The sequence below is a fragment of the Chamaea fasciata genome, unplaced genomic scaffold (assembly GCF_029207755.1).
Source record: "Chamaea fasciata isolate MVZ Bird 193981 ecotype frontalis unplaced genomic scaffold, bChaFas1.0.hap1 SCAF_6, whole genome shotgun sequence".
NCBI classification, from domain to species: domain Eukaryota; kingdom Metazoa; phylum Chordata; class Aves; order Passeriformes; family Sylviidae; genus Chamaea; species Chamaea fasciata.
Genome location: NW_027094091.1, coordinates 69,126,060 through 69,150,300, shown reverse-complemented (window position 1 = coordinate 69,150,300; position 24,241 = coordinate 69,126,060). Strand labels below are relative to the sequence as shown.

The following is a 24,241-nucleotide window of genomic DNA, read 5'->3' as shown; positions in this document are numbered from 1 at the left end:
GGGGTGACATTTCCATCAGAAAAGTGCGGTTTTATTGAGCTAATTCTGTATTTGTTGTTGATCGTGTTAGGACACAAAATTTTGTGTTGGGACACAAGGACTAAAATGAAACAAAAGGTGTAAAAAAAAAAAACCCCAAAATGATTTCAAGAGGGGAGATAGTCTGCAAAAAAATGTCCACTTAGGCCTGGATGCTGACTGCTATTGCTGGTCAATGATAGCAGCTGACAGGTCAGATTTCAAACTGTTTTGTTTAACAGGAAACTGGTTTGTTCCTTCTTGTGAGTAGGATCATTAGTTTTGCATGGGCAAAGCACCTCCAGATTTTCCATCTAGGAAAAGTAGTTAGGGAGCCATTTAAAAACATAATCCTGGAGGTGAACAGCTTGGCTTGGTATTACTGTGTGGAAAGGGAAGAATATATGTTCTGATTTTTCTCTCAACTTTCTTCCACAGCTGTTTTTGTGTTCCTGACTTCCGTTGACATCGGGGACACGTGGCTTGGAGCCCAGGAGCCGGATATGTCACTTACCCGTGTCAGATGGGTCTGCACTCGTGCAGGTTAGGAATTACAGGATCGCTCGGAAACTCAGAAACAAGGAGAGGAAACTATTGTGTCTCTTTGCAAAAGAATTTATCTCCATCAGGGCATTAATTCAGGGAACTAACATTCCATCTTTAATGTTCTGTGCTCTGCAATTATCACACTGAGCCATGAAAGCCTCCTCAGCTGTTTTCATACAGACCTAACTTGTTTGATCAAAAAAATCGGTATTTTATTTCTGTGTGCAAACTCAGGGGACAGATTTTATTCAGCGTCTCTCAGGAGGACATTAAAGCTCGAACTTCCACTTTCTTAAACAATCTGAGACACAATATTACTTACCATTTTTATTACAGGCATTATTAACTTTTTGAAGAACCGTAAAGACTGTTTGTGGACGTGTGTGTCATTAATATCCATCCTCTTTCCAATACAGAATGGCAAAGAAAGGCTGCAGAGCGTCCTACAATATGCTCTCAGTGTAAATAACGAGGAGCCAGAGGCAGCACTGGTTGGACAGTGGCCTTGGGCTCCACCCCGGCCCCCCCCCAGGCCGCGCTGTAGTAGATTTCTGTTTGGTTTGTGTCCAAAAAGTGGGATTTGTGCTGGAGAGGTGCTTTTGGGAAGAAAGGATGGAGTAAATCTGCTCCAGGGAAGTGCAAGGAAGAGCTACCTACTAGGGGAGGGCAGTATTTATAAACTGTCTCTGTATTTGCCTGTAATTCTGGGTGTTTGGATTTAGCCTGGGATTGTCAGCTAAGTTATAAACAAGCCAACCCGGCTACTGAACTCCCAATGAACGTTTGGAACACTTGCACAGAAAGACAAGGTAGTGATGATTCCAAAGGAGAAAATGTAAATGAAGGGTAACGATTGCTGGGAAATTTCCTTAGGAATTGTGAACCTCACACAAACGGAATTTAGGAGGTGGAATCCCAGTTTCAGCCTTGGGCACGTGCAGGAGCAGAGGGATCCTTATTCACAGCAAGGAAAGCCCGGTGCCCCAGCGTGTCAGTGCACACAGTGCAATGTCCAGGAAATGAGCAGCAGGGACTGGCAGCAGCTGCAGGTGAGAGCTGTCACAGGCTGATTGAGGGGACAGAGCAGCCCCAGGTGAGAGCTGTCACACTGATGAGGGGACAGGTGGAAGCTGTAAAGAATAACGAGGGGGCGGGTCCTGCCAGCACTGCTTTAAGAGGGGAGCCCGAGCTGAGTTTGGCACGGAGCTGCGGGAGGAGAGGGGTTTATGCTGGGCTCCCAGGTGAGGCTCATGGAAGGATGGTGAGTTCATCTCACAGGGGCTGGGGGAGGCCTTGGGCGTGGAACATTACTTCAGGAGGTGCTGAGGGACAAACCTTTGTGCCGAGCAGCAGCAGCAGCACAAAAGGTTGAAATAAGTTTTGGTTTGGCATGTAGTGATGGGATTGGCGTCTATGGTGTGCTAGTGTTGTCTAAAGGTTTAAACTTTAACGTTTATTTTTAAAGTTTTAAGTTAATGAATTAATATGGGTCGCAAGACATGGGCTTTTTCCTTTTTATTTGGCTAGGGGGAAGTCTTTAACTTTGGGGGGGCTCTGAGTATATGTTCTGGAGTATTATTAAGGGGTTTGGACATGGTGTTGTTTTTATTATATTCAGTAGTTTGACTAGGGGTGATAAGAGTTGGCTTTTTTTGCTGGAATTTTTTTGGGGTTGTCTGTTTGAAAATTTATATATTTATGCAGTTAAGTGTGCTGGTGTTTCTGATGTAACTCTTCAGCATATGTTATTGTTTGTGTGTTTTAGGTGGTCTACTTGTCTTACGCCCTGACCGATTGGCCAACAGATCTGCTGAGATCATACATCGATGTTTGTTTTATTTCTTGTAGCCGAATAAGAGACAGCAGCCCGGTGACAGCAGGAAATTCCCAGAGAGCAAGGCGGCATTCTGTGGCACCCGGCGTGGATTCTCATCCCCAGACGTCCAAGAGATAAGTGGAGGGTTCAGAGCCACAGAGGGGATGAAAGTGGAGTGCTGGGTCAGGACTTGTCAGGAGGGGTTTTTGAGTCAGGTGTGGAGATAGGGATGTCCAAGATGTGCCAATTGAGAGTACAGGTGTACCAGCCCGACCCCACCCCTACCCCAGACCCGAAGGAGTAGCCCTAAAGACATGCCCGTTTCCCTGAGTGCAGGTACAGGCAGGAGCCCTTATGCAGGACAATGCCAGAAGGCCTGGCTGCGAGGTGCAGGGCTCTAAAGAAGTTGGGTTTAGAAGGGGGGAGGTGTAGCCACACACACAGAGGCTGAGGTAAAGGACTCGAGGACTAGAGGACACACGGTGAAACTCAGGGGAACAGGCTAGGATACAAGTCAGAGTACAGGTGTAGCGGCCCTCACAGCACTGCTACCAGCACACTTCCCCTGAGAGCAGGTGCAGGCAGCAGCCCTAGTGCAGGAACACACCAGAAGCTCTGACCTGTGCAGACACAGTCAGGCTAGGGCCAGGCAGGAAGCGATAGTGGGGAGCAGGATCCAACAGGGCTGGGGATAACGGGGGTTTCCCGCCCCACCCACCCTGGGATTCCCTGTCTCTCCGCAGCCGGTGGAAGTGCTCCTGATTCCCTCTCGAGGCGGCGGTTGGTAAGGCTTCGTGCCTTTTGCCACCGCAAAGAGTTCGGCTCTGTCAGCCTCTGCCCTGTCTCAGGGCCACGTTTCTTAGGGTAGGCAGGGAACAACTGTGGATGTACCTGTCCTGCGTGCGGGACAGCTCTTGGGACCCTAACGGTGCAGAGCGTCCCCGGCTGCAAGGTCTAGGGCTCTGAAGAAGCAGGGTTCAGAAGGGGGGAGGTTACAGTGATACACACAGAGGCTGAGGTAAAGGACTCAAGGACTAGAGAACACACAGTGAAAATCAGGGGTACAGCCTAGGATACAAGTCAGAGTACAGGCATCCCGGCCCTCACAGCGCTGCTGCCAACACCGTTTCCCTGAGAGCAGGTGCCGGCAGCAATCCTAACGCAAGACAAGGCCAGAAGTCCTGAGAGGTGCAGGCAGTAGCCCTAAGCTAGGGCCAGGCAGGAAGTGACCGTGGTGGGGCAGAGTCCACAGGGTTGAGGTTCACCGGGGATGTCCACCCTGCGTTCCTGTCCTGCTCTAACCGGGGATGCTCACAGCCCTAATGGAGGCCACGGTGGGTGGGCTCGGTGCCAGTAACGCCTCTAAGGCTTTGGCGCTGCGAGCGTCGGCCTCCGAGCTCAGCTGACGCACGCACGGGGCCCGAGGACCCGGTCCTGCTTAAGAGACGGTGAGTAGCAGAGCTGCTGGGTTTTGGCTGATGTGCGGCTAAGATTATGCTTTGATATTTGATTTTCTTTATTGTAGCTGACTAGGAGACAGCAGCCCAGTGATGGGAGGAATTTTTCTGAGGGAGAGGCGGCCTTCTTTGGCGCCCAGCGTGGATTCACCTCCCCAGACATTTGAGAGATAAGTGGAGGGCTTGGAGCCACAGAGGGGATGAAAGCGGGGTACCAGGGCAGGGGTCAGCGGGAGGGATTTTTTTGAGTCGGGTTTGGAGCTGGGGATGTCCCAGATGTGACCCCTTAGGCTACGTGAAGGAAAAGTCTCATTTTTCATGTCAGTGCTGAGGTGTGCAGGGCAGAGCAGTCCTGGTGTGTGTTGTGTCACTTGTCTGTTGTGCACTCTGTCTGTTGGGTGTCTTGTCTTTTCCTTTAGTCCTTTCAGGGGCCTGTCAAAACCCCTGGCATCAGTCTTAGCATTTCTGATCTCTGTGCTCCTCAGCCAGGTGCCTTTGTCTCAGCTGCTCGGACACTCATCAGAATCCATCTCTCTTCACAAGCATCCAGTCCGATGCCTTTTCAGGTCTTGTTCTGAGCTGTACTGACAGCCGTGCACCGCCCTGATCCATTCCGGCGGGTTAGGTCTTGTGAGAATGCAAAGACAGGTGGAGGATTCTGACCGTAGGATTCTCGGGCATCCATCTCTGCGTCTCTTGGGATAAGTCATCCCGATGGCATCTTGTTCCTGCAGGGTTCTCTGAGCCTGGCCAGCTCACCTTCCATCTTACCTCGGTCATCTCATTCCGAGTTCTCTGGACCCTCAGGGTCATTCTTCTTGCCCAGCGTTTTCTGTCCCTGTTGCGTCCCCTCGTTTGTCCTGTGCTGTGTCACGGGTGTTGGTGTGTGTTTGGCCCGGAGCTGCTCTGCCTTGCTGCTCAGTCTGGGTGTAGGGGTACAAGGGTAATAGTGCCGGGGGCTTGAAATTTGTGATGTGGGGTGTGGTTAGACTGTAGAGGGTATTCCTAGATTGCCACAAGATGTGTGGAGCTGTCAAGGTATCCTGCAGCACTCTGACTTTTGTCCTGACTCTGTTTCAGATGCAGAGAGATGAAATCTGTGGCAGAGCCCCCCAGTCTGGGTGAGGGGGCTCCCCTGAGAAGGTCAGTCCCTGTTTCTGTTTGCAGGGGAGGTGTAAATGATGGCTGTGTTACAGCTCTGTTCTTTGTCTTTATTTTTAGGTGGTGAAGCCGGATCTCAGCAGTCAAGCTGACGTGGGCGAGGTGAGCAGTGACGGGTGGACAGAAGCCGTTGCTATTGTTCAAGCCTCACTCGCTGGTGCAACTCTAAGCCTCCGTTATTGTGCGTTTTAGGGAGTCCACTCGCAGGAGGCCGAGCTCCCCTCTCACCAACGGGACGACAGACCCGCGTCACCTCACCCGTGAGCCCTCCGGGAGCATTCCAGGAGTCTGTGATGGAGCCTTGATCTTCTCCTTGTGAAGGCCCCATCCAGGTAGGCTTGGATAACGGCCGAGGAGTTGAGGTGAGTCAGGGAGGAGAAGGAGGGAGGGTCCCCTCAAGTTCCAGCGCTGCCACGTCACCTTGTCTGCTCTTTACCCAGGCAGACCCTGCGACGCCGGCGTTGGCCTCTGAGCGCAGCTGAAGCGCGGGGCCGAGGACACAGGCAAGCTTAGGAGACGGTGAGTAGCAGAATTGTCGGGTTTTGGGTGATGGGCTGCTAAGATCACGCATTCATGTTTGGTTTTCTTTGTTGTAGCTGACTAAGAGACAACAGCCCGGCGACAGCAGGAGTTTCCCTGAGGGAGAGGCGGCCTTCTTTGGCACCCGGCGTGGATTCTCATCCCCAGACGTCCAAGAGATAAGTGGAGGGTTCAGAGCCACAGAGGGGATGAAAGTGGAGTGCTGGGTCAGGACTTGTCAGGAGGGGTTTTTGAGTCAGGTGTGGAGATAGGGATGTCCAAGATGTGCCAATTGAGAGTACAGGTGTACCAGCCCGACCCCACCCCTACCCCAGACCCGAAGGAGTAGCCCTAAAGACATGCCCGTTTCCCTGAGTGCAGGTACAGGCAGGAGCCCTTATGCAGGACAATGCCAGAAGGCCTGGCTGCGAGGTGCAGGGCTCTAAAGAAGTTGGGTTTAGAAGGGGGGAGGTGTAGCCACACACACAGAGGCTGAGGTAAAGGACTCAAGGACTAGAGGACACACGGTGAAACTCAGGGGAGCGGGCTAGGATACAAGTCAGAGTACAGGTGTAGCGGCCCTCACAGCACTGCTACCAGCACACTTCCCCTGAGAGCAGGTGCAGGCAGCAGCCCTAGTGCAGGAACACACCAGAAGCTCTGACCTGTGCAGACACTGTCAGGCTAGGGCCAGGCAGGAAGCGATAGTGGGGAGCAGGATCCAACAGGGCTGGGGATAACGGGGGTTTCCCGCCCCACCCACCCTGGGATTCCCTGTCTCTCCGCAGCCGGTGGAAGTGCTCCTGATTCCCTCTCGAGGCGGCGGTTGGTAAGGCTTCGTGCCTTTTGCCACCGCAAAGAGTTCGGCTCTGTCAGCCTCTGCCCTGTCTCAGGGCCACGTTTCTTAGGGTAGGCAGGGAACAACTGTGGATGTACCTGTCCTGCGTGCGGGACAGCTCTTGGGACCCTAACGGTGCAGAGCGTCCCCGGCTGCAAGGTCTAGGGCTCTGAAGAAGCAGGGTTCAGAAGGGGGGAGGTTACAGTGATACACACAGAGGCTGAGGTAAAGGACTCAAGGACTAGAGAACACACAGTGAAAATCAGGGGTACAGCCTAGGATACAAGTCAGAGTACAGGCATCCCGGCCCTCACAGCGCTGCTGCCAACACCGTTTCCCTGAGAGCAGGTGCCGGCAGCAATCCTAACGCAAGACAAGGCCAGAAGTCCTGAGAGGTGCAGGCAGTAGCCCTAAGCTAGGGCCAGGCAGGAAGTGACAGTGGTGGGGCAGAGTCCACAGCGTTGAGGTTCACCGGGGATGTCCACCCTGCGTTCCTGTCCTGCTCTAACCGGGGATGCTCACAGCCCTAATGGAGGCCACGGTGGGTGGGCTCGGTGCCAGTAACGCCTCTAAGGCTTTGGCGCTGCGAGCGTCGGCCTCCGAGCTCAGCTGACGCACGCACGGGGCCCGAGGACCCGGTGCTGCTTAAGAGACGGTGAGTAGCAGAGCTGCTGGGTTTTGGCTGATGTGCAGCTAAGATTATGCTTTGATATTTGATTTTCTTTATCGTAGCTGACTAGGAGACAGCAGCCCAGTGACGGGAGGAATTTTTCTGAGGGAGAGGCGGCCTTCTTTGGCGCCCAGCGTGGATTCACCTCCCCAGACATTTGAGAGATAAGTGGAGGGCTTGGAGCCACAGAGGGGATGAAAGCGGGGTACCAGGGCAGGGGTCAGCGGGAGGGATTTTTTTGAGTCGGGTTTGGAGCTGGGGATGTCCCAGATGTGACCCCTTAGGCTACGTGAAGGAAAAGTCTCATTTTTCATGTCAGTGCTGAGGTGTGCAGGGCAGAGCAGTCCTGGTGTGTGTTGTGTCACTTGTCTGTTGTGCACTCTGTCTGTTGGGTGTCTTGTCTTTTCCTTTAGTCCTTTCAGGGGCCTGTCAAAACCCCTGGCATCAGTCTTAGCATTTCTGATCTCTGTGCTCCTCAGCCAGGTGCCTTTGTCTCAGCTGCTCGGACACTCATCAGAATCCATCTCTCTTCACAAGCATCCAGTCCGATGCCTTTTCAGGTCTTGTTCTGAGCTGTACTGACAGCCGTGCACCGCCCTGATCCATTCCGGCGGGTTAGGTCTTGTGAGAATGCAAAGACAGGTGGAGGATTCTGACCGTAGGATTCTCGGGCATCCATCTCTGCGTCTCTTGGGATAAGTCATCCCGATGGCATCTTGTTCCTGCAGGGTTCTCTGAGCCTGGCCAGCTCACCTTCCATCTTACCTCGGTCATCTCATTCCGAGTTCTCTGGACCCTCAGGGTCATTCTTCTTGCCCAGCGTTTTCTGTCCCTGTTGCGTCCCCTCGTTTGTCCTGTGCTGTGTCACGGGTGTTGGTGTGTGTTTGGCCCGGAGCTGCTCTGCCTTGCTGCTCAGTCTGGGTGTAGGGGTACAAGGGTAATAGTGCCGGGGGCTTGAAATTTGTGATGTGGGGTGTGGTTAGACTGTAGAGGGTATTCCTAGATTGCCACAAGATGTGTGGAGCTGTCAAGGTATCCTGCAGCACTCTGACTTTTGTCCTGACTCTGTTTCAGATGCAGAGAGATGAAATCTGTGGCAGAGCCCCCCAGTCTGGGTGAGGGGGCTCCCCTGAGAAGGTCAGTCCCTGTTTCTGTTTGCAGGGGAGGTGTAAATGATGGCTGTGTTACAGCTCTGTTCTTTGTCTTTATTTTTAGGTGGTGAAGCCGGATCTCAGCAGTCAAGCTGACGTGGGCGAGGTGAGCAGTGACGGGTGGACAGAAGCCGTTGCTATTGTTCAAGCCTCACTCGCTGGTGCAACTCTAAGCCTCCGTTATTGTGCGTTTTAGGGAGTCCACTTGCAGGAGGCCGAGCTCCCCTCTCACCAACGGGACGACAGACCCGCGTCACCTCACCCGTGAGCCCTCCGGGAGCATTCCAGGAGTCTGTGATGGAGCCTTGATCTTCTCCTTGTGAAGGCCCCATCCAGGTAGGCTTGGATAACGGCCGAGGAGTTGAGGTGAGTCAGGGAGGAGAAGGAGGGAGGGTCCCCTCAAGTTCCAGCGCTGCCACGTCACCTTGTCTGCTCTTTACCCAGGCAGACCCTGCGACGCCGGCGTTGGCCTCTGAGCGCAGCTGAAGCGCGGGGCCGAGGACACAGGCAAGCTTAGGAGACGGTGAGTAGCAGAATTGTCGGGTTTTGGGTGATGGGCTGCTAAGATCACGCATTCATGTTTGGTTTTCTTTGTTGTAGCTGACTAAGAGACAACAGCCCGGCGACAGCAGGAGTTTCCCTGAGGGAGAGGCGGCCTTCTTTGGCACCCGGCGTGGATTCTCATCCCCAGACGTCCAAGAGATAAGTGGAGGGTTCAGAGCCACAGAGGGGATGAAAGTGGAGTGCTGGGTCAGGACTTGTCAGGAGGGGTTTTTGAGTCAGGTGTGGAGATAGGGATGTCCAAGATGTGCCAATTGAGAGTACAGGTGTACCAGCCCGACCCCACCCCTACCCCAGACCCGAAGGAGTAGCCCTAAAGACATGCCCGTTTCCCTGAGTGCAGGTACAGGCAGGAGCCCTTATGCAGGACAATGCCAGAAGGCCTGGCTGCGAGGTGCAGGGCTCTAAAGAAGTTGGGTTTAGAAGGGGGGAGGTGTAGCCACACACACAGAGGCTGAGGTAAAGGACTCAAGGACTAGAGGACACACGGTGAAACTCAGGGGAGCGGGCTAGGATACAAGTCAGAGTACAGGTGTAGCGGCCCTCACAGCACTGCTACCAGCACACTTCCCCTGAGAGCAGGTGCAGGCAGCAGCCCTAGTGCAGGAACACACCAGAAGCTCTGACCTGTGCAGACACAGTCAGGCTAGGGCCAGGCAGGAAGCGATAGTGGGGAGCAGGATCCAACAGGGCTGGGGATAACGGGGGTTTCCCGCCCCACCCACCCTGGGATTCCCTGTCTCTCCGCAGCCGGTGGAAGTGCTCCTGATTCCCTCTCGAGGCGGCGGTTGGTAAGGCTTCGTGCCTTTTGCCACCGCAAAGAGTTCGGCTCTGTCAGCCTCTGCCCTGTCTCAGGGCCACGTTTCTTAGGGTAGGCAGGGAACAACTGTGGATGTACCTGTCCTGCGTGCGGGACAGCTCTTGGGACCCTAACGGTGCAGAGCGTCCCCGGCTGCAAGGTCTAGGGCTCTGAAGAAGCAGGGTTCAGAAGGGGGGAGGTTACAGTGATACACACAGAGGCTGAGGTAAAGGACTCAAGGACTAGAGAACACACAGTGAAAATCAGGGGTACAGCCTAGGATACAAGTCAGAGTACAGGCATCCCGGCCCTCACAGCGCTGCTGCCAACACCGTTTCCCTGAGAGCAGGTGCCGGCAGCAATCCTAACGCAAGACAAGGCCAGAAGTCCTGAGAGGTGCAGGCAGTAGCCCTAAGCTAGGGCCAGGCAGGAAGTGACAGTGGTGGGGCAGAGTCCACAGGGTTGAGGTTCACCGGGGATGTCCACCCTGCGTTCCTGTCCTGCTCTAACCGGGGATGCTCACAGCCCTAATGGAGGCCACGGTGGGTGGGCTCGGTGCCAGTAATGCCTCTAAGGCTTTGGCGCTGCGAGCGTCGGCCTCCGAGCTCAGCTGAAGCACGCACGGGGCCCGAGGACCCGGTCCTGCTTAAGAGACGGTGAGTAGCAGAGCTGCTGGGTTTTGGCTGATGTGCAGCTAAGATTATGCTTTGGTATTTGGTTTTCTTTATTGTAGCTGACTAGGAGACAGCAGCCCAGTGACGGGAGGAATTTCCCAGAGGCATAGGCGGCCTTCTTTGGCACCCGGCGTGGATTCACCTCCCCAGACATTTGAGAGATAAGTGGAGGGCTTGGAGCCACAGAGGGGATGAAAGCGGGGTACCAGGGCAGGGGTCAGCGGGAGGGATTTTTTTGAGTCGGGTTTGGAGATGGGGATGTCCCAGATGTGACCCCTTAGGCTACGTGAAGGAAAAGTCTCATTTTTCATGTCAGTGCTGAGGTGTGCAGGGCAGAGCAGTCCTGGTGTGTGTTGTGTCACTTGTCTGTTGTGCACTCTGTCTGTTGGGTGTCTTGTCTTTTCCTTTAGTCCTTTCAGGGGCCTGTCCAAACCCCTGGCATCAGTCTTAGCATTTCTGATCTCTGTGCTCCTCAGCCAGGTGCCTTTGTCTCAGCTGCTCGGACACTCATCAGAATCCATCTCTCTTCACAAGCATCCAGTCCGATGCCTTTTCAGGTCTTGTTCTGAGCTGTACTGACAGCCGTGCACCGCCCTGATCCATTCCGGCGGGTTAGGTCTTGTGAGAATGCAAAGACAGGTGGAGGATTCTGACCGTAGGATTCTCGGGCATCCATCTCTGCGTCTCTTGGGATAAGTCATCCCGATGGCATCTTGTTCCTGCAGGGTTCTCTGAGCCTGGCCAGCTCACCTTCCATCTTACCTCGGTCATCTCATTCCGAGTTCTCTGGACCCTCAGGGTCATTCTTCTTGCCCAGCGTTTTCTGTCCCTGTTGCATCCCCTCGTTTGTCCTGTGCTGTGTCACGGGTGTTGGTGTGTGTTTGGCCCGGAGCTGCTCTGCCTTGCTGCTCAGTCTGGGTGTAGGGGTACAAGGGTAATAGTGCCGGGGGCTTGAAATTTGTGATGTGGGGTGTGGTTAGACTGTAGAGGGTATTCCTAGATTGCCACAAGATGTGTGGAGCTGTCAAGGTATCCTGCAGCACTCTGACTTTTGTCCTGACTCTGTTTCAGATGCAGAGAGATGAAATCTGTGGCAGAGCCCCCCAGTCTGGGTGAGGGGGCTCCCCTGAGAAGGTCAGTCCCTGTTTCTGTTTGCAGGGGAGGTGTAAATGATGGCTGTGTTACAGCTCTGTTCTTTGTCTTTATTTTTAGGTGGTGAAGCCGGATCTCAGCAGTCAAGCTGACGTGGGCGAGGTGAGCAGTGACGGGTGGACAGAAGCCGTTGCTATTGTTCAAGCCTCACTCGCTGGTGCAACTCTAAGCCTCCGTTATTGTGCGTTTTAGGGAGTCCACTTGCAGGAGGCCGAGCTCCCCTCTCACCAACGGGACGACAGACCCGCGTCACCTCACCCGTGAGCCCTCCGGGAGCATTCCAGGAGTCTGTGATGGAGCCTTGATCTTCTCCTTGTGAAGGCCCCATCCAGGTAGGCTTGGATAACGGCCGAGGAGTTGAGGTGAGTCAGGGAGGAGAAGGAGGGAGGGTCCCCTCAAGTTCCAGCGCTGCCACGTCACCTTGTCTGCTCTTTACCCAGGCAGACCCTGCGACGCCGGCGTTGGCCTCTGAGCGCAGCTGAAGCGCGGGGCCGAGGACACAGGCAAGCTTAGGAGACGGTGAGTAGCAGAATTGTCGGGTTTTGGGTGATGGGCTGCTAAGATCACGCATTCATGTTTGGTTTTCTTTGTTGTAGCTGACTAAGAGACAACAGCCCGGCGACAGCAGGAGTTTCCCTGAGGGAGAGGCGGCCTTCTTTGGCACCCGGCGTGGATTCTCATCCCCAGACGTCCAAGAGATAAGTGGAGGGTTCAGAGCCACAGAGGGGATGAAAGTGGAGTGCTGGGTCAGGACTTGTCAGGAGGGGTTTTTGAGTCAGGTGTGGAGATAGGGATGTCCAAGATGTGCCAATTGAGAGTACAGGTGTACCAGCCCGACCCCACCCCTACCCCAGACCCGAAGGAGTAGCCCTAAAGACATGCCCGTTTCCCTGAGTGCAGGTACAGGCAGGAGCCCTTATGCAGGACAATGCCAGAAGGCCTGGCTGCGAGGTGCAGGGCTCTAAAGAAGTTGGGTTTAGAAGGGGGGAGGTGTAGCCACACACACAGAGGCTGAGGTAAAGGACTCAAGGACTAGAGGACACACGGTGAAACTCAGGGGAGCGGGCTAGGATACAAGTCAGAGTACAGGTGTAGCGGCCCTCACAGCACTGCTACCAGCACACTTCCCCTGAGAGCAGGTGCAGGCAGCAGCCCTAGTGCAGGAACACACCAGAAGCTCTGACCTGTGCAGACACAGTCAGGCTAGGGCCAGGCAGGAAGCGATAGTGGGGAGCAGGATCCAACAGGGCTGGGGATAACGGGGGTTTCCCGCCCCACCCACCCTGGGATTCCCTGTCTCTCCGCAGCCGGTGGAAGTGCTCCTGATTCCCTCTCGAGGCGGCGGTTGGTAAGGCTTCGTGCCTTTTGCCACCGCAAAGAGTTCGGCTCTGTCAGCCTCTGCCCTGTCTCAGGGCCACGTTTCTTAGGGTAGGCAGGGAACAACTGTGGATGTACCTGTCCTGCGTGCGGGACAGCTCTTGGGACCCTAACGGTGCAGAGCGTCCCCGGCTGCAAGGTCTAGGGCTCTGAAGAAGCAGGGTTCAGAAGGGGGGAGGTTACAGTGATACACACAGAGGCTGAGGTAAAGGACTCAAGGACTAGAGAACACACAGTGAAAATCAGGGGTACAGCCTAGGATACAAGTCAGAGTACAGGCATCCCGGCCCTCACAGCGCTGCTGCCAACACCGTTTCCCTGAGAGCAGGTGCCGGCAGCAATCCTAACGCAAGACAAGGCCAGAAGTCCTGAGAGGTGCAGGCAGTAGCCCTAAGCTAGGGCCAGGCAGGAAGTGACAGTGGTGGGGCAGAGTCCACAGGGTTGAGGTTCACCGGGGATGTCCACCCTGCGTTCCTGTCCTGCTCTAACCGGGGATGCTCACAGCCCTAATGGAGGCCACGGTGGGTGGGCTCGGTGCCAGTAATGCCTCTAAGGCTTTGGCGCTGCGAGCGTCGGCCTCCGAGCTCAGCTGAAGCACGCACGGGGCCCGAGGACCCGGTCCTGCTTAAGAGACGGTGAGTAGCAGAGCTGCTGGGTTTTGGCTGATGTGCAGCTAAGATTATGCTTTGGTATTTGGTTTTCTTTATTGTAGCTGACTAGGAGACAGCAGCCCAGTGACGGGAGGAATTTCCCAGAGGCATAGGCGGCCTTCTTTGGCACCCGGCGTGGATTCACCTCCCCAGACATTTGAGAGATAAGTGGAGGGCTTGGAGCCACAGAGGGGATGAAAGCGGGGTACCAGGGCAAGGGTCAGCGGGAGGGATTTTTTTGAGTCGGGTTTGGAGATGGGGATGTCCCAGATGTGACCCCTTAGGCTACGTGAAGGAAAAGTCTCATTTTTCATGTCAGTGCTGAGGTGTGCAGGGCAGAGCAGTCCTGGTGTGTGTTGTGTCACTTGTCTGTTGTGCACTCTGTCTGTTTGGTGTCTTGTCTTTTCCTTTAGTCCTTTCAGGGGCCTGTCCAAACCCCTGGCATCAGTCTTAGCATTTCTGATCTCTGTGCTCCTCAGCCAGGTGCCTTTGTCTCAGCTGCTCGGACACTCATCAGAATCCATCTCTCTTCACAAGCATCCAGTCCGATGCCTTTTCAGGTCTTGTTCTGAGCTGTACTGACAGCCGTGCACCGCCCTGATCCATTCCGGCGGGTTAGGTCTTGTGAGAATGCAAAGACAGGTGGAGGATTCTGACCGTAGGATTCTCGGGCATCCATCTCTGCGTCTCTTGGGATAAGTCATCCCGATGGCATCTTGTTCCTGCAGGGTTCTCTGAGCCTGGCCAGCTCACCTTCCATCTTACCTCGGTCATCTCATTCCGAGTTCTCTGGACCCTCAGGGTCATTCTTCTTGCCCAGCGTTTTCTGTCCCTGTTGCGTCCCCTCGTTTGTCCTGTGCTGTGTCACGGGTGTTGGTGTGTGTTTGGCCCGGAGCTGCTCTGCCTTGCTGCTCAGTCTGGGTGTAGGGGTACGAGGGTAATAGTCCTGGGGGCTTGAAATTTGTGATGTGGGGTGTGGTTAGACTGTAGAGGGTATTCCTAGATTGCCACAAGATGTGTGGAGCTGTCAAGGTATCCTGCAGCACTCTGACTGTTGTCCTGACTTTGTTTCAGATGCAGAGAGATGAAATCCGTGGCAGAGCCCCCCATCCTGGGTGAGGGGCTCCCCTGAGAAGATCCATCGCTATTCAAGGTGAGAGTCACACATTTCACATTTATTGGCACTCCAGTGCAGGCCACCTGCGTTTACAGCTTCAAACAGGTGAGTCCCTTGGTAACCCCCCTGGGCAGCAGCTGGAGCCTGCTCCGGGCTGGGCTGCGGGAGCAAACACTTGTGGCTGACACAGCTCCACACTGAGGGTACTTGGGAAAACACCTGCCTTGTCCTGGAATTTTTTTTTTTGAGCTTTTGACAAGGTTTTAATCATCACCTTGGTAAAAATAAATGGTAAGGACTGAAAACATGAGAGGCTGGCAGGTTATACGCACGAAAGACAACTTTTTTTTTCTTAAATATTTGTGCAGCCTATATCTTAATTTTGAGACTCTTTTTTGGTCAACTTTATTGTAAAACCCCCTTATTTTCAAGTTAGCTGCTACAATAATGAATTTGTTTTACAAATACCCGCTAATGTCCGAAGGTTAAAGCACTAACACCAACATCCCACCTCTTTTATTTTTGCAGCAAAATTTTATCTTTACTAAACTTGAAACTTGATGTTTTTGCAGGTAGTAAGTTAAAGAAGGTGTTTATCTGCCCATCACTGATAGTCAGGGTCATGAAGAAATTGCTCTAGTGTTCTAAAATAAATGCAGATTTTTAGGCCTCTCCCATTCTCTCTGACTAGCAACATGTGAATTGATTTTTGATCTCCTTTCTGTTGGTGTCTGTGGGTTTTAAGCGGCATGGAGAAGGTGTCTGTGGACATGGCACCCAGGGAATGGTGCTGGGAAGGGCAGGATGGAAAGGAGCTGCTCAGGAATCCAGAGCAGCAGTGGAGTGGGAGCTGGTGCTGCTGCCTCAGTCACACCCTCCTGGACAGTCTGTGCAGTGCTAATATTCCTACTTTCCTTCCTGAACCTGGGGTTGGAGGAGAACACGGGTCTTGGCATTGATGGAAAGGGGAACTCGAGGGAAAAACTGCTGTTTGTGTCCTTAGAGAGCAGTGGGAAGAGCCTGGGAGAAATCCTGGCTGGCTGAGGAATCCTTGTGTCCCCTCGGGAATAAATCCCTGCGTCTCCTCAGCCCTGCTGGTTTGCAGTAGCGTTTGTACACCTTTCGCTGCAGCTGTGGTTCTTAATAACTGGAAGTCCAGGGATTCTGGGCGATTCCCATAAGTTCTCCTGTTTTGTAGGAGCTGCACGGTGAGGTCAGCATTCTGAGGAAGGCCCTGGCACAGCTGCCAAGGGCAAGGAACGTGGAGCATCCCGGGGCTTCTCCCGCCCGAGTTTCTCCCGGAGCGTGCTGCGTGTCGTGCCGGATGTTTAACCCGGGTTTGGGGTGTTCTCCTGCAGTCCCAGCTCTAACTGCTGCCCCCGAGCCCCGGCCTTGCTCTGTCCCAGCACTGAACCTGGCAGGTGGGTGTGCTTTTCCAGCCCTTGAATCCCACGGGCAATCCCAGATTCCCGGAGCTCCCCGAGGCACAGCCTGGCCTCCCTCCCTGGGAGCTGCACCTCAGTCTGCCTGGACCAAGGCCATCCTGTTTGAGACTTTATTCCTGTTGCTTTTCCTCTTGCAGGTAGTTGGCGAAAAGGAGAGAGCCAGTAGGAAGTGAAGCCACTGGAAGGCCTTATCCCAGTCCAAGGTTGGATGGGAGTAACTGGACCTGTTGAATTCCCACTTCCCTTTAAATCAGTGCAGAGGAAGCAGATTTTAAACCATCATTCCATGAACTTTCACCAACTTCATGACTCTTGCAAAAGTTTTCAATGTTAGAAATTCCTGAGCTTGTTTTCCAGGCAGGCTTGGATTTGGATGTTATTCCTTCCTTTTAATTGAAGGAATAACTCTGATTTTCTCTCTGATTTTAGTAAGGGAATATTTATTTATTCCAATTTTCCATCCTAATTGGAATTTTTGTACCTTGTAGAGCACATTTCCAAGGAAATTTACCCAATTAATGTTGGTAAATCAGCAATTGTCCAGCACCATCTCCACAAAATTCTGTGATTTCCCAAGAAAACTTTGAAGTATTTATTTGCCACGATTCGTCTCTTTGTAAAGTTCAATTTACTGCATTTTTACTTACATAAATGCCATTAAAACCTGAATCCAGGCCTAGCTGCTGTTCCTTGGACACAAGGGGCTGGTTCTTTCCTACCTTGGCACATTTGGATGTTTGTCCAAAATGAGCTTCCCACTACAATAGAATTTGTTTCCAAGCAGAAGTGGGAATTGTCTAGAAAACCTTCTGTTCTGGGGGGCACTGGGTTTGTTTCCCTTATTGCTGCATAATTGAGGAAAGCCATGGCGCTTTTTTAGGCAGTGGCAGGAGGTGAGAGCTGCGTTTATTTAATTTTGTATTTTATTTTTTGTTATTTTTGTATTTTTGTGCTCTTTTGTTGTGGTTTTTCATGTTGCTTTTTGTGGTTTTTCAAAGACTTTTTCTTCAGTTTTTTAATTTTTATTTTTTTTCTTTAGCTATTTATTTACCTGTTAAAACTACTTTTCATTTTTTATTTTAATTTTTTGTTTAAATTTTTTTTCCACTTTTTTGTTACTTTGAAATTTTTTTCTTTTGGTATTTTAATTTTATTTATTATTTTCTATAGTTTTGGTTTATTTTTTCATGTTTTCTTTGTTCCTTTTTTTTTTTTCCCCCATACTCTTTCTTCCCCCGGGCGCCTGGGGGTTTGGCTGTTGGCAAGAAAGATGAGAAATGACCTCGGTGCCCGCTGGACGTCGGGATGTCATAGAGAGCGCAGTTGGCAAAAGCTCTGTATTTTCTGCTCCATAAAACTCCTGAAGGGAGAAAGCTGTGACCACCGTGGTGCCGTTTTTTCCTTCCCAGCCCCGACCAGGTCTCCTCCTACCCGTGCACAGTGTTACCAGCAGCAGCCTGCTGTCCAGGCTGTCGAGGCGTATTTCAGAGGGAGCAATAAAAACAAAGTAGACGTTTTATTTTGAACTCTCCGACCCTGCTTGTTTATTAGCAAAGAAATCCAAAACAAAGCGAACAAAAAAAGAAAACCCCCAAAATAAACTCCCCCGCAACCCACCAAAAAAACCCCATACAGATAGAGAAAATATGCCCATATTATCTAAATAAAGATTAAAACTTTACCCCTTAGAAAACCAGGCTCATTTAATTCAAATAAATTGTGTTTCTGATGTGTTAGGTTAATGAATTCATCTAGTGTAAAATATCGTTTAAAATATAAACAAACGAATTTAAAAAATAATGAAAAAGAAAAATAACAAAAAGTATAGGATATGAAAAATAATATCAATAAAAAATACACAATATATTATTACATACTACACGTTTTATAAATATATTTAATATACATAATATAAACATCTATAATGTACATAGTCATATTTAAATGAAATGTATTATTATTTATAACATTACATAATAAATAATAAATTATTTTATATATAACTTTCTATATTTAATATCTTTAATAAATATAATAGTAAAATAAACATTATACATGATGTATAATGTACATAATATAAAAGATGAATTGTAATGATGAATGTAAATATCAGAATCACAAAGATAAAAAATATTGAAATAGAGCCTGAACGAAAGGCTTTTTTGTTTCGGTCTGGTTGCTGGCAGGGCTCTCGCAGGTGTGCTCGGGGGTCTTTTGGGCCGTTTATTCCGGAGGCTGTTCGCCAGGGCATTCCTGGGCACGTTCGTTTATGCCTCCGCTCCGCGCCGCCGCGCGGCAGTGCTGCCACCCTGTGGGCAGAGAGCGGTAGTGCAGCTGTCCCCCGTGCCCGTCCCGCCTGATCTGTGCGGCAATGCTGCCACCCTGTGGGCAAAGAGCGGTAGTGCAGCTGTCCCCCGTGCCCGTCCCGCCGGAGCCGTGCGGCAATGCTGCCACCCTGTGGGCAAACAGCGGTAGTGCAGCTGTCCCCCGTGCCCGTCCCGCCGGAGCCGTGCGGCAATGCTGCCACCCTGTGGGCAAAGAGCGGCAGTGCAGCTGTCCCCCGTGCCCGTCCCGCCGGAGCCGTGCGGCAATGCTGCCACCCTGTGGGCAAACAGCGGTAGTGCAGCTGTCCCCCCCGCCCGTCCCCGAGGCGCGTGGCAGCCCCGCATTGTGAGCTCGGGGGCGGCGCTGCCGCCCGCCCGCCCGCAGCTCGGGGCCGAAAGGGAGGGAAAAAGGCAAGGAGCCCGGGCGCGTGGCAGCCGGCTGCCTGCGCGCGCCACCCGGACCCCGGAGCCGTCCGGGCGCGATTTTCCGCGGCGTTTGCGGGTGTGCGGACACGGGATGGGGGCTCAACCGCGCCGCTGCCGGCGGTCCATTGAGCCAGGCGCCTGTGCCAGCAGCGGGGGGGCACCCCAGCGAGTGCCCGCACTGAAGATGACGGTTCGACCGGAAGTGGCTTCAGCCTCAACCAGTATGGCGGCGATGAAGGGCGGAAGTCCTGGCACGCTGCTCGCAACCTATTGTAACCGAGTGCAGCCGAAAATAGCCGAGGCTTGACGAAAATCGCCGACTTTCGGCCAGCAGCCGGACTCAGCCGAGGGCAGTTCGGGGTGATCCCGGACCGGTGCCCGCCCTCCCTGTCGCTTCCTCGGCCGGCGGTTCGAAGGCGATGTCGGGGGCCGCTGTGCCCGGAGCGGGAGCACTCGCTGTCGCTGCTGGAGCCGGGCGGCGGCCGGCCCGACCAGCAGCAGCGGCTGCTTTCTGTTCACACCCAGAAAGTCATTCCTCACCCCAGTTATGCTATCACAATTACTTCATTTTTGATCTGCAGTTACAGCCACATTTCTTGAAAGCTGCCCGGAAAACCTGGCTGGGACTCAGGTAAAGAAAGGGAGACTGACCGGTAACACCCCGCGGGGCCGCCGGCAGCGGCTCGGGAGCGCCGGGCGCGGGCCCCGGCTGCGGCAGTGGCGGCCGTGAGGGCTGTGCTGACAATGGAGGAGGGCGGGAGCTGCCGCAGCGCGGTTGAAGCGGAGCGGAGAACGGCCGGTCCCGGGAGAAGCCCCGAGGACGGCGGTGGCAGCCGCGGGGGGCGGCCCCGAGCGGAGCCGGGCCGGGAGCGGGCGGCCGGGGCTGCGTGGGGCGAAGGCGGTCCCGACGCGGGCACGGAGCCGGGGAGGAGCAGCGGGGCCGGCTGGGGCCGCCCGGCGGAGCCTTTCCTGGGAAGCAAAACCTGCGGTTTCTCCCACCTCGGCCCCGTGGCGAGGGGCAGCGCAGCAGAAGGGAGCAGCACCTGAGCGGGTGGGGCAGTGCTGGGGCGCAGGGAAGATGCGGCTGGGGCAGAGCTTGCAGGCTTCTTACATTTAAATGAACGTGGAAAGCTGAGAGAGAGGTAGTATAAAAGCTCTGTGGGTGCTCGGACAGGTGAGACGTGACTCAGGGGAGGGAGTCGCTTTCCTGAGCTCCTGAAGTTCCATTTGTCTCTCTCAGGAGCAGATGTGAGAAGTTTCCTGTTTGGAATTGGGCTCCAAAAGGAAGGAACCTGAAGCTGCTTCTTTTGATAAATCCATAAGCATGGGAGGCTGTATGAAGCACACTGTTTTAAGTAGCCAGTAACTTCCATGGATATTTTAACTTTTAAAAATGGTGACTTTTAATTCCTCTGCACACTGATGATTTGGCTGTCCCACACAGGTTTCACTGAGGCTGTGAATTGCAATCCCGACCATCTTCCGGTTTCTGGTGCTTAGGGCTGTGGCATTTGGTGTGCAGAAAACATCCCAGGCTGTCCACCTAGGAACTGTATGGGCATTTCCACAGGTCCTCAGAGTGGGAAAAGGCCAAGAGGGTCGTAGTGGGACCTCTCTTTCTCCCAGGCCTGGGCATCCTCAAGACACCTCTAGATTGGTTTTTAAGTGTTTGTTGTTTTTTGTTTTCCAGCCCAGGACTAAGCTGGAGAAAAGGTGGAGAGTAGCAAGTGGGACTGCCATGTTAAGATCCATCCTTGGATTCCAGGTTCTCCCAATGGGTTTGTCCAAAGAAAGGAGGTGTTTGCGGTACCTGTTTGTTCACCTGTTGAGCTTGGAAGAGATGCGGAGCATGAAATTCCAGGGAAGCTGCACTTGTGTAGTGGCTGGAGTGAGAAGCATCTTGCCTGTCTTTCCCCACTGGTGTGCTGTGGTCATTTCCTCTCTGGGTCCTTGTTTCCCTCTTTGTCTCTGTATCCCTCTGTCCTTGCCATGTGTTTGGCACTCTCTCTTTTTCTCCATCTTTCTCCACGCCTCGTGTTCATGCTTATTCTCTGTGGCTTTGTGGTGCTCCCCGTGCCACTGTTTCCCATGGGATCCTTGTGTCCTGTTTGCTGTCCCTGTTCTTTTTTAATCCCTCTCCGTCGTGCTGCCCATCAGTGTACAGAGGCTGACTGGAGGGAGGTTCTTGTGCTGCAGGTTCCGTTCAGGAGGCTGGTGTGATTCAGCAAGCCCACAGTTTGAATTGCCCCCTCCATGTGGTCCAGCCAGCTGTGCCCAGTGCCCATCCTGGAGTGCCTTTTCTGTCAGCTCACGCGCCATCGTGCTGGAGACTGTCAGGCAGGTGCTGGGGTGGACGAGGGGAGGGCAGGGGGCTGAGGTGCTGTTGTTGGGCAGGGCTTGCTCTTTCAGCCACACCGAGTGGTGGCCAGGCTCAGCTGAGCACAGCAACTGGTGTTGGAGAGATGATGCCTGTCTCGTCTGTCTGAGCTGCCCCAAAGGCCGAGGACAGGGCTGAGGCTCTGGTGGTTTGGCTGTACGAGGCCCATGGCAGCACAGTCACCGCCCGGCTCCAGGCCTCCCTCCCCGTTACGGAGGCGATGCTGTGAGTCCCTGCAGAAGGGCTGGGGCATGTGGCGATGGAGATCAGTCCCTTCAGCCCTGTGCTTTGTCCCCCAGCTGTGACCTCCTGTAGCATCTGGCTGTGTGGGGCCACCTGCTGCTGGAGCCACAGGGCCTGAGGCTTTCCTTTGCAGCCTTCGTGTGCTCTCTGACCTCCTGGTCCTCCTGCAGCCACCCAGGCCAACACTGTGAGCTCAAATCACAGACTGAGCTGTTCCCCATCCCGAGCGTTGTGCAAGGCAGCAGTTCCAGGGAACAGCAGTGTCCCCATGTCCTGCACCCAAGTGTTGCAGAGACGCGCTTGAACAGCCCTGCTCCTCAGGGAAGGAGGACAGCTGCCCACTGCCCAGCCAGGGTAGGTGGTCTTGAGCGAGTTCTGAGTTCTTTAAGTGTGGACAAAGGTGCAGAAAGGCTGGTGTGCACAAGTTCTGCTCCAGCCATAGAGGTGTGGGGAGCAGCAGCTTCCACAGTGACTCCTGTGTTGCAGCCTTCATCTTGCCTAGCAGTGAGTGTAGAAACACACTCTACTCCCTTCCTTCTCCCTCTGCCTGTCCCTTGCACCACCCTTGCAGAAGAGGAAACACAAAAAAATCAAGAGGATTATGTAAAAACAAGCTGGAGCCTGTTTTTTTAACTTGTTTCCAGGTAACTGCACTGACCTTCCTCCTCCCAGGGGCTTTGTTGTAGTTGCTCTTTTAGTGTCTGCCTCTGAGCAGTATCTCACTCCTGGGACTGGGGAGGCTGAGCTTACCTTTATTTTTTGGGGATGAGGTGGAGGGGAAGTCTGCTTCAGCCCCTGTGGGGAAGAGACTGGGCACAGGGATTTATCCTTCCCATGAAAAGGCACGCACGGTGATTTCTACGCAAAATACTTTATTAGTCAACTAAAAGCAGTGGATCCGCAGCCGGAAAGGGAAGAGGGAGAGGAAAGAGTCAGAGTCCAGCACAGCATGTGGTTTTCACCCTTTTCCCCTGAAATGCCTGTGGCCGGCCATAAAAAGCCCCACCACCAGGCTCAGCTTCTCCCTCCCACACTGGCAGGGTGCAACAGCAGCAAAGAAGCGTGAGGACAGGTACAGGGCAGCTCCGTCTGTGGCCAGGCCCTGCCTGAGCTCCTCTTGGCCCCTTAAATGTCCCTCAGGAGGTGGCAGCAGGTGACACTCACATGGCAGGGGCTGCACCTGGAGAAGGAAGAGGGAAATGAGGAGTCAGAGGGCATATCTGGCTCTGCCCCATGGGCTGTGGGAGAGCTCCCCACAGCCCCCACAGGGACTGCCAGTCTCACCTTTGGCCCTGCGAGCAGATGTCCAGCAGCTTCTTCTGACACTTGGAGGCACCTCAGGCAAGGCTGGAGCAGCAGTCACTTTCCTCCTCCCACGAGCACGTCCCTTCCTTGGCCCTTCAGCTACTGGCGATTGAAGGAGACACAGGAAGACTGATTCAGTGATCAGAATTTGATTTCACTGAGGTTTTCCAAAAGCTTGTATACCATTTCAGGAAGGTTAATAGTTTCTACTACAATAATTAGGTTAAAAGATCATACAAACAGCTCATGCATTTTACAGCATCTTTTTCGTAGGGGGTTGATTGAATCTCTCCTCTTCCCATAAACAGGTTTAATCCCATCTTCTGTAATCTCAAAGTTCTGTTTGTTCCTGCCATGGCATCCTGGTTATCAAACCAAGCCTGCAAATGAATGGTGAGCGGTCTGGGGCAGATGGAGGGAATGGCAGGGCTGTTTCAGAACTGCAGAGAGAGGACGGAGATGTGGGGGAGCTGCTGGTATTGCAGCATCCCTTCCAGCATCCCCTTCCCAGCGTGCCTCCCACAGCACCTTCCCCTGCAGAATCCTCCCTGCTGCCACCCCTCCGGGCGCCTCACCTGCCAGCAGCACCTGGAACTTGTTGGCCGAGAGCATTGCAGGGACAGCTGTCATTTTCTCACACTCTGTCCCGCACACTGAAGGTCAGGTGCACCACGGGCTCATTGACCTCCTGCAAGTCGCTGGAGCTGAGGGTGTAATCCACGTGCCAGCACACTGAGCCCAGCTGGGTCAGTACGGTGGGGAGTGGGATGGTGTCAGCACCCCGGTTCACTCCAGCATGGTGATTTACACTGACCCCCACACTCCTGTTAAGACCCAACACCCCGCTCACACCTCAGGCTGCAGGCACTGAGCCAGTCCTGGAAGGGGCTCTGCTTCTCCTCAAAGGAATGGCACAAGGCGCTGGCATGCTCTGCTCTTGAGGGGAGACAAGAGAAGAACCCCTCTGCTCACACCAGACCTGAAGCTGCCAAACTCCACCAAAGCACCTGGGGAGGCCCCAGGGACTGATGGACAGAAGGGAGGTGACAGAGGACAGCACAGCAGCCAGCCTGCCCTCCATCTGGATGTGAAGGCAAGGCTGGGAACTGTCAGCAACATCCCAGCACGCCTGAGGAACCTTTGGGCAGTCCCAGCTGCTGCAGGTCACCTGACAGAGACTCACCATCTACCCAGTGCTTGGCCGCGCTGGAGAGGATGAAGCCGAGGACAGCAATGGTCGCCTTCAAATCCCCCGACTCTGCAGACGGGAGGGGGGGTGAGCTCTGTCACCTTGGAAAGGCATCCCCAGACACACTGCTGCCCATGCCTGGAGCATGGCTCCATCAGGGGATCGTGGTAAGGACAGCAGTGCTCACCTAACTTTGCATCTAAGGGCAGCTTCGGGATCTTGTCATACTGTGGGAGAGCAGAGCACCACGGTAAACACCAGCTAACACACTCACTATCAGTGTTAACACTAACAATTCTTACCTAAATATTAATACTAATAACATATGCATAATATACGCATATTATTACTACTAGAAGAGGCCGGTAGTGTTCTTAACGCTGAGGCTTGCATGAAGAACACGAGATTAAATAATGTTGCTGATTA

The 24,241-nt window shown here is 53.5% G+C and overlaps 2 long non-coding RNA genes across 3 annotated transcripts; one reads left to right on the top strand and one right to left on the bottom strand.

The window, feature by feature from the left end:
* Window positions 1-18,984: 18,984 nt before the first annotated feature.
* On the top strand, window positions 18,985-24,241 carry LOC136291546 (uncharacterized). The gene is made up of 3 exons (XR_010721606.1): window positions 18,985-19,332; window positions 20,392-21,038; window positions 22,935-24,241. It is a non-coding gene; the product is annotated as an uncharacterized lncRNA (long non-coding RNA).
* On the bottom strand, window positions 22,372-23,274 carry LOC136291545 (uncharacterized). Of its 2 annotated transcripts, XR_010721605.1 has the most exons (4): window positions 23,202-23,274; window positions 22,864-23,006; window positions 22,606-22,728; window positions 22,372-22,501 (listed from the first exon to the last, which is right to left on the bottom strand). It is a non-coding gene; the product is annotated as an uncharacterized lncRNA (long non-coding RNA). The 2 variants fall into 2 exon arrangements; XR_010721604.1 differs by lacking the exon at window positions 23,202-23,274 and having other exon boundaries at window positions 22,373-22,501; window positions 22,868-22,952.